The sequence below is a fragment of the Ursus arctos genome, unplaced genomic scaffold (genome assembly GCF_023065955.2).
Source record: "Ursus arctos isolate Adak ecotype North America unplaced genomic scaffold, UrsArc2.0 scaffold_2, whole genome shotgun sequence".
NCBI lineage: Eukaryota > Metazoa > Chordata > Mammalia > Carnivora > Ursidae > Ursus > Ursus arctos.
Genome location: NW_026622874.1, coordinates 46,272,001 through 46,292,451, shown reverse-complemented (window position 1 = coordinate 46,292,451; position 20,451 = coordinate 46,272,001). Strand labels below are relative to the sequence as shown.

At 37.5% G+C, this 20,451-nt stretch overlaps 1 long non-coding RNA gene across 1 annotated transcript in view; it reads right to left on the bottom strand.

Moving 5' to 3' along the window:
* LOC123002022 (uncharacterized) overlaps positions 1–9,672 on the bottom strand; it is a 37,368-nt gene extending 27,696 nt beyond the window's left edge. Inside the window, exons 1-3 of the long non-coding RNA XR_006411499.2 lie at positions 9,371–9,672; positions 6,188–6,229; positions 4,154–4,268 (exon numbers count right to left, since the gene is read on the bottom strand). This is a non-coding gene — a long non-coding RNA (uncharacterized LOC123002022). The remainder of the gene's footprint in view (positions 1–4,153; positions 4,269–6,187; positions 6,230–9,370) is intronic.
* Positions 9,673–20,451: the final 10,779 nt, after the last annotated feature.

Below are 20,451 nucleotides of genomic sequence, written 5' to 3'. Positions count from 1 at the left end.
GTCACTGTTGGAGACACTACCCAAGACAGAGAAGAGGGAAAACGCTGTGCATTCTCCCTTCTCCATGCCACTCACCCATTCTTGTCTATGGTTCCCATGGACCAAACCACTAAAGAAAAAAAATTTTTTTAATTAAAAAAGTAAGAAAAAGAAGAGAGCAAAGTAAATATGGAAATAGAAGTGGGGAAGGAACAAGAACCAAAGAGAAATCAAGTGAGAAGGAAGCACAGTGCACAATATAGCATAATGATTCTCAAGACCAAGCTTTCATTTCTGCACAATAAAAGTTGCCAGTCCCTGATGAAGTACCCAAGTTAATTTATGAAAGGTAACGTGTTAAAAAAGTGGGGAAAAAACCCTATGAAATACATATAACTTCTTAATCTCAAACATATTTATCACTATTAACTTTATAATTCTCAGACATTGACTATTTTAAAAACCTGCTAAATTTGCATAATGGAAAAAAAAACACTATTATCTCACTGAATTTGCACTTTTCAGAGAATTCTAAATCCTAAATATAATAACATAGTTATTATGCTGAATTACTTTTATTAGATCTGCAGTATGAAATAAAAAGATATTTAAGTCTTTGTGTAAGTGCTTAATGAAAATTTCTATTTTATGAAATGTATGTATTATGAAGCTATATTTGAGTTATTTAAAACTGCTCTTTAAATTAGGCTTTTTAAAATTTTTCAGAACGCTACCAAACTTATAAACAATTGTAATGTTCCATGAATTTAAAATAGTATTTAGTAGTAATTAAATATTTACAAGTTTTAAAATACAACCATATTTGAATGTGAACAAACAGAAACATTTTTATTAAGGTTGAATATTTCAGAAACATGCCTTGAGAAAAATACAATTTCTTGGGGGCATGAAATGTAAGAAAATAATTGAAGAACCTTATGGTAGAAAGTATCCAAAATTTTTTAAATGTAAAACTTTCAATTTAAGATTACTTTTCTCCCAAGAAAAAAATGTTAAGCTCAGAAAAGTTGTAACTTTTCAACAAAACATGCAGTGTACTGGCTGTCAAAAGCAACACAATACATTATACAAATGTAATTTTACCCTCACTGTAACACTGAATAAATGCACGTACAGCATTGGAGAAGACACAGTCACTGTTGGAGACACTACCCAAGACAGAGAAGAGGGAAAACGCTGTGTATCATAATGAAACACGTCTTCTTAGTACTATTCTAAACTTACCACACAATAATTTAGCTATTAGTGAAGGGTTAGTTAGCATATGTTACAAGTATATTTGTTAAAACCTTGGGGTGCCTGGGTAGCGCAGTCGTTAAGTGTCTGCCTTCAGCTCAGGGCGTGATCCTGGCGTTCTGGGATTGAGCCCCACATCAGGCTCTTCTGCTATGAGCCTGCTTCTTCCTTTCCCACTCCCTTGCTGTGTTCCCTCTCTCGCTGGCTGTCTCTCTATCACATAAATAAATAAAATCTTTAAAAATAAATAAATAAAATAAAATAAAATAAAATAAAACAAAACCTAAGCTATAATTAATCTGTACCACAATGCTTAAAATAATATATCTTACCTTACTATTCTCACTTACTGTGAAGGATATGAGTTGTTATCTCATTTTTAAGCTAACAAGTTAGCCTGCTAAAATTCCACAGATGCTAGAAGAAGACACAAGACTCCTGAATCAGAGACCAAAAAATGTTATTACTCATAGTAATAGTAGTCAGACTATCAGAATCCTTGAGTCTTACCTCCCACAGGGCAGTATGCAAAGGGACAGGTGACACCTGCTTGTTCAGTGGTTTGTTACAAGACAGAAAGCCTGAGTTTAGGGATCTGAATCTTTTATAATGAGCAGTAAACATGCCTATCCTTTGTTCTGAAGAGAGACAGTATCTCCAAAGGCTGTTTGTTACAAAAACAAATAAGACCACAACAAAAGTGGTCAGTGCCTCTGTATTGTATGGATGGAGGTTTCTGTGATTCGTCCTGCATAGGTGGCCACCTCGACTTTCATGGACGCAGGCAGGCTAAAGAATGTAGTTTGCAGGGCACCTGGGTGGCTCAGTCATTTAAGCGTCTGCCTTCAGCTCAGGTCATGATCTCGGGGTCCTGGGATCCAGTACCACGTTGGTCTTCCTGCTCAGCAGGGAGTTCGCTTCTCCCTCTCCCTCTGCCCCTAGCCTCTGTTTGTGCATGTTCTCTCTCAAATAAATAAATAAAATCTTAAAATAAATAAAATCTTAAAATAAAATAAATCTTAAAATAAAATAAAATCTTAAAATAAATAAAATAAAATCTTAAAATAAAATAAATCTTTAAATAAAATAAAATCTTAAAAAAAAGAAAGAAAGAAAGAATGTTTGTGAAACTTGTGTGCATGAGTGATCTCGGGAGCCTGATTAGTTGACATTAGCTGGCCTGCAGGTCAGAATTGGCCCTTCTGGTCCGGATGCTAAGAGATATAAATTTTGCCTTACATTCCTTCCAGCTCCAGGCTGGCTGCTCCATAGCCCCCCCCCCCCCAAAATGAAATGCGGGGGAAAGAGGCAAGCACACCTATTCCAGGCTCCTCGGAGATGTAAAGACATGATAACATAGGAATGCAGCTCATTCCAAACTACAGGTAGGTTTAACTTCAGACCTCCGTCATTTGCCCTATGGGGATGGCCAGTTGGAAGTCTCAGCTGAGGGGAGGTCACTCTGCCCAGGCCTCTCAACTGGGGCTCCAGCCTGGCTGTCTCCACAGGGCTTCCCCAGCTGGTGAGGTTGGATGTTGTAAGTACCCGATTTGATGTGACTCTGTCTTATTCTCTTTTACTGCTTACTATTGCCCTCATCTGTGCATAGATTTCCCTTTTCTTCTTTCTGTTCCTATTAGATTTTTATAATATCAATAAAGTGGTTTTTCCCTTCAAAACTCAGAGCACAGTTACAGTGAATCTTTTCTTCCAAACAGCTTCTACTTTCAACATGGGCAGAAATTTGAGAAGTTGGTGGAAAACTGTCTCCCAACAGCCACCCAAAGACTAAAAAATAATTGGTCATATTATAAGGAATATGGGGAAAATGCTCAGATATCTTTGTTCCATTGGCTGTGACTATAGAGCTACATTTGAACTTGCAGGAAGCCATTCTCTGAGAGAAGGAGGGAAAAATCAACAGAAGAGCTAAGAGTCATCCTTTGCTAGAGAAACACAATATGTCAAAGTACATTTCTTAGTATGAGATGGGATTTTTCTCTTTGGACATTCTTCAATAAGCTGCCTACAAATGGATAAGAGAAAATGCCTGGGAAAAGAGACCTATATTTTTTAAAGATGGTAATACTTTGAGTTAACAGATTGCATTTAAAATAAGTGTCACAAGTGAGATGACTCAACTGAAACTTCACTGCTCCCAGATCTGCTGTTTGCCATCTTCTAAAAAGAAGTCATCATCTCAAATCCTAAATTAACCATATATAGATTTAGTTGTGTCGCACCTTGTGGCTCCATATTGCACTTATGCAATATTGCAGCTGAGCAATGTTGCCCACTTGAAAGTCAGCTTCATTTACTGTGTTGCTTTTGTTCTGAAAGCCCAATGCAGTAGACATCAATCCATTGCCATTTCTGCTTAAATCAATTTGTGCGTATTGGGAGGAATACTAAATTCTGGTGTTATAGAAATTTTTAAAATAAACACAATTCCCATTATGAGTGGTACAGGACAGCTCTTCATCAACTCACTATTCATCAAGTACAAAGATAGAACATATGCAGGCACTAAATCAACTACAGTAAAAAATTTCAAGGAAAAGCATAATCAGAACAATGGGTTAAAATCACTGTGTTTTCTTTTTTTTCCTGGGGGGTGGTGGTCTAATTTATTAAATTTATGCTCTCTCTATGCCAACCCCCACACAAATCTCACAAAATAAGGAAATATCTTAAGTAACTTGATGTACTGTTGTATAACATAAATGTCTAAGACTGTGCACCAGACTGCTTGCAATATGTTCTTTAATATATTTTATTATGTTTATTATTTTGCTATTAATTTCCCTTCCTGCAGAGTTTTTACTCTCACCTACCTATGATCTATTATTGGAACATAATAATAATTCAAGTTGACAAGGTAATGGAAAAAAGCAGTTATTTCTTCAGACCCTCTTACCATCATCCATCCATCTATTCATCTGTCCATCCATCCATTTATCGAGTCATCTATGTAATCCTTTCAATCATTAATACAGCAAATAATTAACTGTTGAGGTTCTTCATAATTGTGGCTGTTGGAAAAGTGAATGAGAAACAGGGAGTCCTCTCAGTGGGTTAAATACTATGTTACTTTCACTGATCAAGTTATAAGACAATTGTTATAAGAATGCAATGATACAAGGCCCTGTATATAAGTCAGATGAGATGGCGGAGAGAGCTTAAGAAAAAGTATATGGGTGTGAGTGTGTGTCCGCTTGCCTGTTTGGAACAGAGGCTCAAGAGAAATCTGAGGAATGTTCGGTTTAAACCAATCCTCAAAACGTACCAGATAGGGTGAGAGGATATGGAGAAAAAGAGAAAGAGAACCATGAGTTAAGGAAATCTCAACACCCAGCCAGCTCCATGCTTGTCCTACGTCAGTTAGCATTCATTGATCTCCTCATTTCTGTAGCTGAATGTGAAAGTGGACACATGTGGCACCCCTAGAAATTCTACTGCTCCTCTCCCCAACCAACACCTAATAAACCTAGATTGTAGGTGTCCAAACAAAAGAGGAATGAACTTCTCTTGGCTTGGCTTTGTCACCTGCTTACGTGCCGCAAGTTAGAGTTGTTAATTCACACATTCCAGAAATCTTTATTGAACACTTGCTATGAGGTATGCAGTTGCTAGTTTCTAGAGATACAAAAATGAATAGAATAGATAGGATAACTTCCTCTTTGGAAAGTACAATTTAGCAGTAAAATTAAACAAACCCAATGATATTTTATATTCAAGCGAAAGGACAGGGCTCATAGAAGAACACATCCAAGTCTGACAGGGATGGAAAGCTCAGATAAAGCTTTCCGAAAGGCACCTTAGATTCTGTGCGTTGGAGTGAGGAGGAAGCTATGGTACAAGTTGAAGCAACAAAGTAACAAATCAAAATTTTGTTTCAGAAAGACAAATGTCTATAGTGTTGAAATGCCTTGGAAATGAACAAAATTTCTGCTTCTAAATGTTAAATGTTTATGTATAATCTTGTAAATGTAGGAACATTTATCAAAATAGTCTATTTCTTCCACCTCCTTTCCACATCCAAGTTATAGGCAACTTCGGGGCAAGAAGCTTCCTTTCACAAAGCAGTGGGATGCGCTTCGTACACAGTCACCACATTTTAAATTCTCCTGTAATATCTAACCTAGAACCAGGAAGTACAACGAACTGAAGCTGGCTGTGTTTGCTTTCTGTAAACGATAAGAAAGTTGTAACCATAATAGTGGTTATGATGCTAAACACCTTGATTTTGTAAGCCTTTCATGTCCTGCACACCACTGAATTAAAAAATTACGTCAAAGTTTGACTAAAGTTCTGTAACCAGTTCTTTAAAAATATCTTAACTAGCCCCTCTCTTGCCTATTTCCTTGGTCTACACCCTACAAGTGTGGGGTCCTGGGTGGGGAAACAACTGACACTTTTCATAGACGAAACTCTCCCCTGACTCCCTCCAGCTAATCTTCAGAAGAAATTCCCAGTGGGACCCACATATGTATTTTAGAATGAGATCACCTTCCTACCTGATTATTTCACATCAAAATTCATACCATTAGGGGGAGAAATTCACCACTAAACTTTCATCCAGTTCAAAGTCTAAACAGGGGAGGAAGTGAAAGACCATGCTGGTGGAAAAATCAACTGCTGGCTGCTAATTAGGTGCCTGCACAACCCGCCAAGGAAGGCTGGCTAGCTAATTAAGCTGAATCGCTGAGTTCCAGGGCCTGGGGTCTAGCCCCGTAGAACTCCCAGCTGGAGCTGCAGGGACTGCTTCACCCAGAGCAGGGTTTCAGCCCATGCTTCCCAAACTAATCTCACTGACACTCTACCCTATGGCACTCAAATCAAGCGAGAGGACATAGCCCAAATTTACAATGTTGTTGTGTTATTTAAGATTGACTTCCAGTTAGTTTTCTTCTTATGAGCTTCAACATATTCCCCAGTCTTTGCCACTTACTTAGTTTATGATAATCCAGGGAAGTGCTGGAGAAAAACACACCTGTGGGGAAAGATTGCAAAATCACCATTCTAAAACTCACGACACAATGTAATAAAAATCAGAACTCACTAGATATATATTTCTTTAATTTCACACACACACAATTTTTCCTTGCCTCTAATTTAGAAAATATTCCAAATGTTGGAGTTGTAGGAATCGCAAATAACCTGCAGATGACTAGATTGCGTATATCCACCGTTGTAAAGGTATGGTTTTCTGTCATTACTCTTTCTCTAAAGCTTTTTTTTCAGGATCTTGATAACTAAGACTTTTCAGGATACAGTTTCTGTCTAACATTGACAGGAGTAAAGTCACAAACCTGTGCCTGACTCACTCTCTTTTCAGATTTATTTTTATAAATAAGTTGTTATGCCTTCTAGTCACCATGACAGCTTTCTACAATGCCTGAAAACACGCCCTTTCACACTGACACTCCTGTCCTACTCAGATTCCACTATTTGCATTTAAAATGAACGAATGCTGAATTATATTCTTATTCAAAGCCTTCTGCAAATGGGTTTGCATGAGGTTGCTGCTGGAGTGTGAATAATTTCCATAATACATTCATTAGTCATAGAAACAAGCAAAGGCGATTTATAGGAAATGATTGAATCTGGAGGCTAATTTTTTTTTTCTTTCTGGTGACATTATTGATTTCTTGACTTCCTTCCATTTTTCTTTAGTTCTAAGAACACAAATGATAGGCAAGAAATTTACTACAATATACTGTCTTCCAAGAAAAAAATTCTATATGAATTAAGACAAGAAGTGTATGTATGTTAGAGAAATCTAGGGGGGAAGAAAAGCATCAATGTCTACATAGGAAGGAAGGATGAAAAAAAGAAGAGGCCAAAAAAGAGAAAGTCACATTACATAAGTCCTATACCAATTATTATTATAAAGAATGTAATGGATTTTACTTTGCAATTTTGATACACATGTTACTACAATCTAGTTACACATCAAATTCATGCATGCTATACCTTGATAGTTTTCTCTATGATTGTCAATTGGTCCTAAGGTTTTTGATTCTCTAAAATTGCATGAATGTGTCAAAACAGAAAAGTGGGCAGAAAAGGAAGTGACATCATGGAAATTATTTAAAATCAGATCTTTCCAAGCTCTAGTTGAAGTGAATAAATAACATTATAAGTACATTCATGGGACAATTTGGAAAAGAGGTTTAAAAATAGATACATATGAAAAATTCTTTTCTACTAAGCAATTAATCATGTTAGAAAGTTTCAAGAACATTGAAAAAAGGTACAGAGAATAATAAAGCTACATCCTTTTATAACTTCAGATATTGTATTAGTTTGCTAGGGTTTCCATAACAAAGTACTACAGAGTGGGTGGATTAAAAATAGAGGGATTTATTGTCTTACAGTTCTGGAAGCTAGATGTCTGACATCAAGATATGGGAAGAATGAACAGGGGTAAACAGAAGGGGGAATGAACCATGAGAGACTGTGGACTCTGGGAAACAAACTGAGGGCTTCAGAGGGGAGGGGGTGGGGGATTGGGATAGGCCAGTGATGGGTAGTAAGGAGGGCACATATTGCATGGTGCACTGGGTGTTATATGCAAGTAATGAATCATGGAACATTGCATCAAGAACTGGGGATGTACTGTATGGTGACTAATATAACAAAATAAATATTATTATATATAAAAAAAGATATGGGCAGAATTAGTTCTTCTGGCACCATGAAAAGAACATCTATTCCAAGCATCTCTCCTTGGCTTGTAGATGGCCATCTTCAGGTTCACGTGGAGTTCTCTCTGAGTCCAAATTTCCCTCCTTTCATAAGGACACCAGTTATATTGAATTAGAACCCTATCCTGCTCTATTATGACATTACTTTAACCAAATACATCTGCAACAATCCTACAACCACATAAGGTCACATTCTGAGGTGCCGAGGTTCAAGACTTCAACCTATGAAATCTGGGGGGTATACACAATTCAACTTATAGCAGGTATGAACCTCTTCTAAAAGGAAAAAAATATGCTAGCAGATAACCAACGCTGATGAATGATTTCTATTTTAATGTTACCTGAATAAGTAACAAAATAAGTTTGTATTTTATAGTTCACATAATAGTAAATAGCCAGAAACACAATTTAAAATTATATACAAATAAAATTAATTTAAATTAGGAATACTAATTTATCAGAACAGAAATGCCATTTTCCTGCAACCAAACCACACTTCAGAAAATGAATGTACTTTGGGAAGCTACAATATTAGTTCTTTTGATTTCAATATGTGCCATGGATAATTCCATTTTTCCACTAACTTTTTCTATTTGAACCTCCAAAAGTACTGCATGGCTTCCCCCTTTGGGGCATCTGGTATAATTGAATTAAGAGACAATATTATCTCTTGCTCTGAATCTCTTTCCAGGTATCAATGTAATATTGTATCAAATGTACCAAAATAATATTTCTCTCATTACATAATCTATTTATTCATTCCTTTACCCTCAATTACTATTCCTACATCTCTTCATTTACACCCCAACTTTTCCACCTTTGGAAGGGACAATAGGTTCAGCCACTATGCTGGTCTAGATTGCTAGTAAATATTTCTACTCAGTCCCCTCCCATATGTTAGGGTAAGGTTATATGAATACAGAACTGGTGGGCTCTCTTGACCAGCAAGCAATACAGCTGCATTCACTGTTAGTCCCAACTTTGCCAGATGGGTGAAGGCACAGCGCACCCCATCAGGCTCTTAGGAAGTCTGACATACAGGTTTAAAAATATCATTAGTTTCTTGCTTGGGAGTCATCCCTGTTTCCAGCACTTATTTTTGCAGCCCTGGCCTTATCTGTGTCCACTGCATCAGGTAGGAAAAAGAAAGTTGAGTGCGGTGGGAAGGAAGGAAGGAAGGAAGGAAGGAAGGAAGGAAGGAAGGAAGGAAGGAAGGAAGAAAAGGGGTGAGAAATGAAGAAAGAAAGAAGGAAAGTGAAAGAGGGAGAAAGGGAAGGAGGGGAGAAGGAAGGAAGGGAGGAAAGTATAGTCATACCTGTGTCCTCTTTTACCCCCTCTGCTCCAGACCCACCAAAAAAAAACAGAGGAATCTATCCAGTGGGTACACTCTTTCGGCCCCTGTCATGTTGAAGGTGAGCACACACCTGTGAGGATGTATAAGCCAGCCCTTCATGCCGGTATCTCTTCCTGTTTTAGACAACCAATGTTCCAATCGACCATTCCAGTTTTCTACCAAACTATTATTCTGAGAATATCTCTCTGCCCGTGTTGGCCACTATGGGCTGTGAAGTGTGTTTCTTCTTCTGAAGAAATGACAGAACCTGCAGCGGCCCTGCGTTTTATGGCAAAGAAGTAACTGTAGAACTGCACTAGTAGAAATTGCTGGAAATACGTCCTTTTGAATGCCAGGTACAGCTGTTCATGAGCAGACGTCTCACCAGACCCATTCTGCGTTCTCTCCTGATGGGGTCAAGGGGAAGCTGCTGGCTGCCCGCACTAGAGGAACCAGGCATTGAGCAAGTGCGCCCTCTACCGGCAAAGATGCAGTGCCAGCTGGCAAAGGAAAAATATTTAAACTGCCCCTGCCCATTTTCACAGATCAGACAAAAAGGATTAATTGAGAGCTTAGAGGCAATAAATCAATAAGCAACACACACACTTTATCATTACCGTCTTTGAGTGCACACATCATTTGTATACTAAGATCACTCAATGTTTGTCTTATTTGCCAATGACAACAAAGGACCACAGGTTTACAATTGTTCTCCTCACTTTCCAGTCTCAAAATGATTTGAAAACCAAATGATTATCATAATTCATGTGATGGCAAAATCTGACCTACCTAACAGGAAGAGAATATTTATAATCTTTACCTTCCACTTCGTTGAATATGCAAATCTGTCATTGTTGAAACGTGATTGTGTTGATTTCAGAGTTCTGCTCCACGCTCTCCAGGGAAATTACAAGGCACTGCATTACTTTTCTCAAATCTAAAATTATGAAAAACAACTGGCCCCAAGTGTTCCTCATTCTCCAACAGAAACATCAACTCACCAATCTATAGCCCAAGAAGCCTTTAGGAGAGTTCCAGAAACCAGTTAGGAAGTTGCAGTACCCTGGGCAAGCTCAAAGTCAAGGCCAGTTACACTGAAGGGCAAGAAATGCCATTTTGTGTCAAGTACGGAGGCACCTCCCCTAAGCTGCTGTTGCTTGAGATCAGGAGGAAAAGCCACACTCTCAGCTTCTCCCTTGGGAGGGAAAGAGAAACGTGGACTGTGGGTCTAGAATTTCAGCTTTTTTTTTGGGGGGGGGTAGGTGCGGTGGGGAGGGCTGCCATAAGGACTTGTTTCTGTCTTTCCTGACCCAGAGCAATGATGAAATCAGCACGGCTGGAAGTCTGGGGATCACAGAGAACAACAGAGCGGACCAGCGGTTGCACCACAGAACCTGCAGGACCACAGAGAGACACCAGAGCGAGCAAGACGCCACAAACTCCTGAAGAAGAAACTAGGGAATCTGAGCAGAAAGCACGAAAGAAGCCCAGCAAGGACACATACCCATAAAAAGTTTGACAGGCCCCCAGAATCTCTAGCCAGACTGATCGGTGAAGGTTTTCCCCTGTATGAGGGCAGTCTATAAGGACTAGAAGTGTCTGTTTTTTGTTTTTTTGTTTTTTTTTTTTCAAATTCAAAACTCACAACAACAGCAAAAATAAGCCATGAGAAGAAACAAGGAAACAAGGTCCAATCAAAGGAACAAACTAAATCTCCTAAAGAAAATTGAGATCTATGAATTACCTGACAAAGAATTCGAAACAACCATTTTAAAGAAGCTCAAGTGCCACAACACAGGTAGACAACTAAATGAAATCAGTAAAACAATGCATGTACAAAAAATGAGAATATCTCCAAAGAGAAACTACTAAAAAGAACAAAACAGAAGTTCTAGAGTGAAGAGTTCAGTAACTGAACTGAAAAATTCACTAAAAGGGGTTAAAAACAGACTTGATCAGGGAGAAAAATCATCGACCTTGAAGCCAAGTCAACACGCTACAACATGGATGAAACTTGAGGCTATTTATATGTTAAGTCCAGTCAGCCAGTCACAAAAACACAATACTGCCTGATTCCACCACATAAGCGATCTGAAAAGTCAAACTCTCACAAACAGGAAGTAGAAGACGGTTGCCAGGAGCTGGGGGGCGGAGGGAGAGGAGAGTTGCTCAATGGATACAGGGTTTCAGTTTTGCAAGATACAAAGTTCTAGAAATATTGCACAATGTGCAAATAGTTAACAGTATCTTACCCTACACTTAAAAATAGTTAAGATGGTAAATTTTATGTTCTGTGTTTTTGAGCACAATAAAAAATAATAAACAGATATGAGCTCCGAGATGGTCTAACGGTGCTCAGTTACAATGTGGTCATTCGGGTGATTCGGAATATGTTTACATGATTTTGTAGGTATCTATATAAATAAAATTTAAATTTTTTAAAATTTTCTCATGAAAAGCCAGAGTCCTTTCTGGCATAGTCTCAGAATGTGGGGAGTTGGGGAGCAGGAGTGTGAAGAAGATGGAGGGGGTACCTTCATATCCCAATTTGAGAAACCAAGTGCATGGGTTTAATTCACACCTTATATATGAAAGAGTAAATAAAGCTTTGGACACTGCTTCACTGTCCTTTCAAATGTCACATTACCAAGAGGAAGCAAAATATAGGGTGCCAACTTCCATAGTTAACCCTGACCTTGATCTTAACCTTAACTTCAGCGAATTCTTGTGTTTTTTAGGGTAATAAACTTTATTTTAAAATGATAAGCTTGGTGTACATAAGAGCAATGATAAATAAAGCCATTTCTAATAACAAGAAATTTGACTGCTCTTAGTTTAAATTTCCACCATTATCTAAAAATTTCTAAGCATCCAAACAGTCTGGTAATAGTTTCTGTGTTTTATTTTCTTTGCTTGCCACTCATTTTTTTTAATATATTAAGTGTCAATATACCTACTTCATAATTTCCATGAATTTTAATTGAAATTAAAAGTGTAAAGCAATCCCATACAGTTGTCCTAAGTTCAGAGCACTATCGTTTTACCACCAAACTTGGTGCAGAGCAGACATCGTTCATTTCTTTTATATATATTTGATCAAGTCCATGGCTCCAATCTTTACCATAACTGCTATTGTAGAAAAATATAACATCAGGTGTAACCTCTTGTGTTACGGAAATCTGATTGATCAATTCAACACCTAAATCATTCAAGTCCTATCAGACATTTACTGAATAGGAGACATGCAACATGATACCTCACAACAGTAATTTAATAATTTCATTAAAATACCATACAAAATAAAATAGTGGCCACAAACTTGGAAACAATGGAACATTAAAGCAAAGATTTAACCACCATCTAAAGCAGGAACTTCTCTATTGCACATTTGGCAGGCAAACAAAGACAGAGACATCCCCAGCTAATGCCCAGATATCAGCGTTATTAGCACATTGATGCTTGCAAAGATGGCTCAGATAATTGTTATAAACCACTGAGAGCACATACTGTCAAGCATTCATGTACTTGACCCAAAGCAATTAGAATGATTTTCTGCACTTTGAAAATATAACTGGCTAAGAATGTGTCCCCCTCTAACAGAAGTACAAGTGTGCTCTTTGGAAATTAAAATCCAGGCCGACACATTGCTGTAAATCAATTTCGTTAACGCATTTCATGAGAAAGTTTGAAATAATGGAAACCTCAAATAATTTTAAAGTTCAGTTGATAATGTTAAATTTGCAAAGTTGGCAGGCCAAATGGATTCTAAAGTCTGCTTAAGCCTATGCCTCCCGTGGAGGTAGCACTTTTTCTGGTAAACAGAAATATCCACTTTTACACTTTTACAGTTTTTGTGATCCCAGCTGTTGTCTATACACATAGGAACTCTTACAGATGACTTTGATTACCACTGTGCTATTATTTTAACATAAAATAACATAATATTTTTTAAAAAATTCTTATAATCTCATGTAGGCATTCATCAGGCATCCAAATCAGTAACTTTGGAATGCAAGTTAATATTGAAAAAAAGAAACTATGAGGAGGATAGCCAAAGAGCTAGCATACTCGTGGTGCTGTTAACTTGGAAAATTGCTTTCTGTGATATTTTAGATATAAAGCTGAGAAAATAAATATACCATTAAGACAGGCACACCTTTAAGCTAGCCAGATTTACATTCCCGGCAAGAGAAATAGGAAAAATTCAAGCGAACTGTTGGCAACATGGTTCCAAGATGAGCCTCTCATTATAAAGGGCCGCTAAGTACAGTCCTAAGGGAAATTAAAACATGTTTGGTGACCAAGTGGGCCTTGCCATTCCCCTCAGCTTGACTTCATTTGAGACTCTAGGCCCCTGACCTCCCTTTTCTTAGAGCATTTACTTGAGAAATCTTGTAATTATAAATCCAGTCTCTGCCTCTATGAGAAGTAACTGTCTTTTAAAAGCCTCTTGTCAGTTTTACAACCAGGAATGTCTTTCTCAAGGACCTGAGAGTCATTCTTTTGCAATGTAATCATCGTGGAAGATTGCACCCCGATCTCCCAGTCTCATGGGGAGATAGAAGACTAACTTCAGTGGACATCTTGCTTCAAGTTGTAACGCTATCTCCTGTCATGTTGATGGAAGAAAGTGTACGTTTCTTTTGGCTAAGGTCAACTAGCAGACACAGATGGCCTGCCTTCCTTCACCCCAGTTCTTAAAAACTCCTGCCCTTTTTCTCAGTGGAACTGGTAATCAGACCTGGTCTTGCTCTCTCTCCTATTGCCGGAAATAGTGTTGGAGAAAAACAACTTCTGCCTGCTCATCCTCTTCAGTTCAATCTTTTTTTTTTAGCAGGTGAGTTTTGAGGAATGCTCTTCCTCCATAGAATGTGGCCTCTCTCTACTGTAGTGATGGGAGGTGGCAGCAGAGCAGAGAAAACAAGGTCTTGGAAAGTGGTTCTGGAAGAGAGTAGAATGTCTCTGCTCTCTGATTCTCAAGGGTTTACCTGTCATTAAGTCAGCCCCAAGAACTAAAAAACAGAGGGACAAGGAGGTGGTGCGTACTTAGGGAAGGTTGTGGCAAAAATGTCCCAGTTCTATGATATTCTGGAAGTTATCAGTTCTCCACACTCCTCAGGAGAAGCAGCACACTTGAAGGTAATAGGATTTAATTATCAAGAGGGGAGAAAGAGCACAGGAGACAAGAGGAACAGAGCCTCATTCTTTGGGAGCCTGGAGTCTTTAAGCTTGCATGGAGGGGGCCCACAGAACAGAGAGAATGAGATGGACCTCAAGGCAGACTATGCATGTGGCACCTCTTCAGTTTTATTAAAAGGAAAGGCAGGGGAAGAAACTGCTTTTCTCATTAGTAGATATTGGATACTTCTTAATTTATGTTCAATATGAAGAATTAATAGTATATATTAATGGGAATCAGATGTTCTTTGAAGTCAAAGAGTAGAAAATGTGGAGAATAAAATAGAACACTTGTTCTAGGTAAATAGCTCTCCTCAAGCCTTGTTGAGTTTTAGAATTCCAGCAGATTTCCACTGCCACATTGAGGACAGCATCGCCAGCACGCCTTGGATCTGGTGAGGGGACTAGTGGTCCCTCTGGGCAGCTTCCCTGTGTCCTTTGAAAAAGGAAGAGGTCATAGGGGTCTAACGAAGCTTATTTTTCTCTTTTTATTCAATGGTGCTGCTTCTTGGTGGACAGGAGGTAATTTATAGCTCAAAACTTTTGTTAAGAATCCTATACAGAAATCTGAATTCACAAGCATATTTTTTAATTTATTCCTTGTTGACAAGAATCTCAAGCTGCCTGCATTCTACACTGACTCTGAGTGGGGAAAACTTAAATTGGGTCTCTCGACAAACTAAGCAAGAGCAAGAGGAGGAGGAAGAGAAGAGGTTGTTAACTTTCAACTCTCAGCTGAGAGAAAAATGTCCTCAGAGTATCCTGAAGAAATCTGTAACTTCCAACATAAATGGTGGGAGATTAATGTTTGCACAGAGGAGGGAGCCTTCCCCGCAACTTAGACAATGCAAATGTCACACCACAGCCAGCTCACACTAGAGATTTATTCATCTAGCAGATATTTGCTGAGCACCTAGTATGCCTAAGCACCTGAGTAGGTAGAGAAGATACAGAAGTGAAGATTAACCAGGGGGAAACAATCAATACAACAAACAAGAAAATACAAGACAGAAATAATTGCTAGAGGAAAATTATAATAGGGAGATTTGATAGGAAATGTTTTTATGATTTTATAATTAGACTGGATGCTCAGGAAGTCCTAACAGAGGGAGAGATATTTAAGCTAAAAACACAAGAAGAGATCACTCATTTGAAGTTCAAGAAAGCAGCTAGTATAAAGACCCCAAAGTAAAGAACTTGATTGCAGGAGGAATGGAAACATCAGTGGGCTGATCTATTGGGGATGAAGTAAGGAATAGTGTAAAATGGGGTAATGGAGGAACATAGGAGGGTTTTGAGGATGAGAAGAACCCTGATTCAAGGCATCTATACTGTGAAGTAGTCTGAACAGCCAGCTCCTGGAGTGTTGGGTCCTTGGGAGACCCAGCTAAGTAACAGTTACAACAACCATTAATTGGTCATCTTTGTGTCTACTTTTATAAGGGTTTTTGCTAAGATTGTAATTACCCAACAATTTACATTTAATCCCATTTTACAGCTTGAAAACCAAAACCCAGGTTGTGTGACCTTATCAAGGCCTCAAAGCAAGTAATCGGCAGAATCAGAACTTGCAATATTTTATGAATTTACTGGATTTGACTTCTTGGTGAAAATATGGGGAGACACGAGAAGGGCTTAGGAAACATTTCCTGCTTCCTTCTATTCTTTTTCTCTCTCTCCTCCTGCCTTAGGGATGCGCTCCCATTCCAGACTCCTCGGTGCTTTTTTCCCTGACTCTGCTCCGTCTTATGTTTTAGTTGAGCAGTAAGTTATGGTGACGCATCTGCCCCTTCAAACAATTGTTGGCCTCCAGATTCTACCCCAGGGAAATCATCCTCAGCGGGCCACTCTTTATAAGTTTAGTTTTTGAAATTTTTATAAGTTTAGTTTTGAAATTCCATATTCATTAATTTACACATATCAAAAGGAATAGAAACTTTAAACATAAGTGCATTTCCAGTGTAATCTAAATCTATGGGATGTAATATTCTGTATATAAATATGGTAAAAAAAAGTTAACCAGATATTTAATCAGAACATCCTAATATCCTCAGTTTACTGGAAAGCCTTTTAGTAGCATAAACTATCCCATTAGTCCACTTACCCAGGTCATTACCGCTTTTCATGCTAAACACAAAATGTCGCTTAATAAATGCTGTAGGACACAGTAAAAGCAAGATTGCAAGTTTAGCACATTAAAGTTTGAAAACATTGCAAAGTAACTTTCAAACTGCAAGAGTTTCTTTAAAACCAAAGCAAGCTTATTAAAGTAAACTCCTACTTGTGATGAGGCTGTATAAGAAAAAAATAAATTGCTCTACTTTCCTTCTGAATAGGAAAAAACTCATTTTATATAAGGAACATTCCACAGAGTTTTATTTAACCACATGCATTTGACTAAGTGTGTTTGAAGTACTTCAGCACCTCTTGGTATGTCATCATTCTGAACTCGTTTAGAATTCAGTGAAACATCACAGAGCATAATATATTCATTTGGCAACCATTTGGATGTCACATTTGTTTCTATAGGTGTTCAATTGTAATTTGATGTTACTGGGCACTCAGGGAACGTGTAGCCTTAATTTCTATAGTTGCCCCACTGTTAGAATTCATCCTCTGCATCCAAATCAGCACATTTGCATATACAATTTATTCTTAATCTGAGTCTTATATTTTAAAGAATCTCTTTTTCCTGATTATCACGTTTAAATGCAAATTGTTCGATACACAGCTAGTCTGTTACAGCTGTGAAGAAATCTTATAAAGCAAGATTCCATAGGTTAGATATAGCTGCAAAAGTTACATAAGCTTGTGTTATTTTCTTATTTTAAAAACGAGTTACATTGTACCTAAATAGTATGAGCATATTTTTGCCAGTTCTCCCTCAGCTAAACCCAACCAGGCCATGTTAAAAAAATAAATATCCCATAGGAATTGGTCTTAAATTTTGTGAGTTTTGAGGAATGCTATCCCTCACATAGAATGTGACCTCTTTATATTTTAGTGATGGGAGCTGAGCGATAATACAAGGGTCAAAAAATGTTTCTGGAAGGGTAAAATGCCTCTGCTCTCAGATTCTCAGAGGTTGAGCTGCCAGCCAAGAACTGAAAACCGGGAATGAGAAAGATATGGATAAAAACGCTCTCATTCTAAAGATAGATGTTAAGATAGAGACATCAGATCAAAATTGCAGTTATAATCTGTCGAACTAATTCTACAGGATCATGGTAAAATATGAATATGTGTGCATGAGATTTTTTAAAATGTCCATTATCCATCATGTAGAAATATTTTTTAAAAAATCATAATAATTACAACTTATTGTAAATGACAATGTAAATTATAATCTACATGAACTAAACTCAAAAAATATATAATATATATACAAATGCATGTGTGTGTGTGTGTTTTATGTGGCTAGTGTGGAATTATTTATTATTAGTTATATAGCAACATTATTCTTAATTATAATATAATTAACTGTAACTAAGACCTAAAATAAAATCTCAAAAATAAAGACTCACACAGCACTTCAATACAATACCTCTTCAAAGATGTTAGATGAAGTTTAAACCCCATTCCCTAGAACAAGTAGAGGCAGATTTGGGGGTTTGTAATAAGGTGACCTCATAGTGACTAGGAAAGGGCTGACCCTCATCATATATTTTTCTATAGATTTTTTTTAAAGATTTTGTTTATTTATTTGACAGAGATAGACAGCCAGTGAGAGAGGGAACACAAGCAGGGGGAGTGGGAGAGGAAGAAGCAGGTTCCCAGTGGAACAGGGAGCCCAATGTGGGGCTCGATCCCAGAACGCCGGGATCACACCCTGAGCCAAAGGCAGACGCTTAACGGCTGAGCCACCCAGGTGCCCCTCTATGGATTTTGAATATGTTCAGTTATCTTCAATTCTCAAAGCCAGTGTATTCTCTACCGAGAAAACAGGATGAAAGGCAGTAAATCATTGTGGAATCAAATTAATTTATTCATATTTTTGTTGGCTTTGTAAAGGCTGAATCATAAATGAATGAATGAAGCATAAACAAATGGATGCTTAGGTAATTACATAGCCCGACATCTGGATTCTAGCAGAGTCCTCAGCACACATGTAGACGCGTCCACGGTGTCCTGGCTGACACTTGGCCCTTCCCTGTGCAGGAGCATCACCTGTGTTTAACTGACCCTCAGCTTAACCCTGAGAAACACTACTTCCTGAGAAACTAAACAGGTCTGAACTCAGAAGTAACCCAAGTGGCAAATTGTCCCTTAAAATAGCATATCAGTTACGTAATATAGAAAACAAATGTATGATCGTTTAGCGTGTATAATTACACCAGCTGAGACAAAATATTTTTAAAAAGAAAGTTTGATTTAAGAGAAGTGGTAAGAGTAGACTTTTAAAGAATCACAGATTCTTTTTACGTCTACTATTCCTAACCAAAATGTCTGTTTTACCATATGTTTGCAGATCTAATTTTTAATTCTTTTAGACTGTAAATCCACCAAATGGCATACAGTTATCACAAGTTCACATTATTCAATACACAAAAGAAAATGTTCTGTTTCACATTTTTCAATTAGAGATATTCAAGATTCGGCAATGCAGTTTTTCATTTGGAATTTTTCTTGACAAACACTACCTCACAGTATTCCTAAGGAAACAGAAGACACATTTCAAAGAATTTTATGTCACTTTAAAAAGTAGAACTTGTTATGACATATAAGTATTCCTGAATGACCAAATAATAAGCAACCATATGAAATAAAATAGTTTTTCTTGTGTTTCAAGGATGAATTGTATCCTTTGACCTTGAGATGATTGTCATACCATACTAAAATTTCTAACTTTATCAGATATGTTATTGGCCTTAGATGCTATTTAAAACCACTAAAACTTCCTTCAGGTGGTAGAAGAAACATTTCTAGCAAACAGATATTAACCCCTTGCCTAATGAGATTAATTTGTTTCCCTGTGGGTTGGAGATATCTATCCAGAACAATTCTTTTCAGAGGCTTTCTGCTTTATCAGAGATGGCAGACAAACATTTAATCACCTCCTCATCTCTCTCCTTTTTCCTGACCTGTTTCCTAAGAGGGAAGGACTGGTTGCTGAGCAACAGACCTCTCTGAAAAGCATACAGCTCTCCACCTTAGTTGGTAAAATGCAGGCAGCTGAAACCTGAGGACTGGACACCAGGAAGGGGTTTGGGCTGAGCCACATTCCCTAGGCTGTGACAACACTGCAATCAATCCTGGAGTCTGGCAGCCACATAATTTCACAGCTGCAGAATATCAAATGTCTTGTAATAACAGTTACTGAATTAGAGAGAACTAAACATTTAAGAACTAAAAAGAATCAGCCTAAGTCAGAACAGTAAATGAATAAAAAAGTATCGTCTAGTTGCAAGACAATAACTTTTGTGCTCTCATGTGGATTAGACTGGAAAACAGAGTGACCTCTGATTTATACATTTTATTTGCTTACTTATGTATCTGTCTGTGTGTCTATTTATACATTTATTCATCTATGTAAGGAAGGATATTTTGGTTTGTTAATAAGTAATCATAGGAAATTTCATGTAAGGTTATTCATTAGGTTTTCCCTGACTTCAGTTGTGCTGTCCTGCAGTTTATATAATCGATTTTAAATTGAAAATTCACTTAGTGTTCCAGTAATTAAGACATTTCTTGTTGCTGTGAACAGAAGAATGTCTATATAACTCCTAAATTTTTTAAAATTGTAGCTTTTTTTTTTTTCATCAGAAGTGAGTTCCCAATTCTTACTTCTTTGGTAAAGATGCTGCTGGGCTGAAACTTTAAAACAAATCATCAAGATTCAATAAAGTTGTTTTTACTCTACTCCAGGACTTAAATAAGTCAAAAATTTATTTAAAAATAGATTTAGTTTCTTTGTTGAAAGTAAAAGATATGATGAGAACCTTGTAAAAGTGCTATATTAAAATATCTAAAGAGTGAATTCTTTCCACCATTATT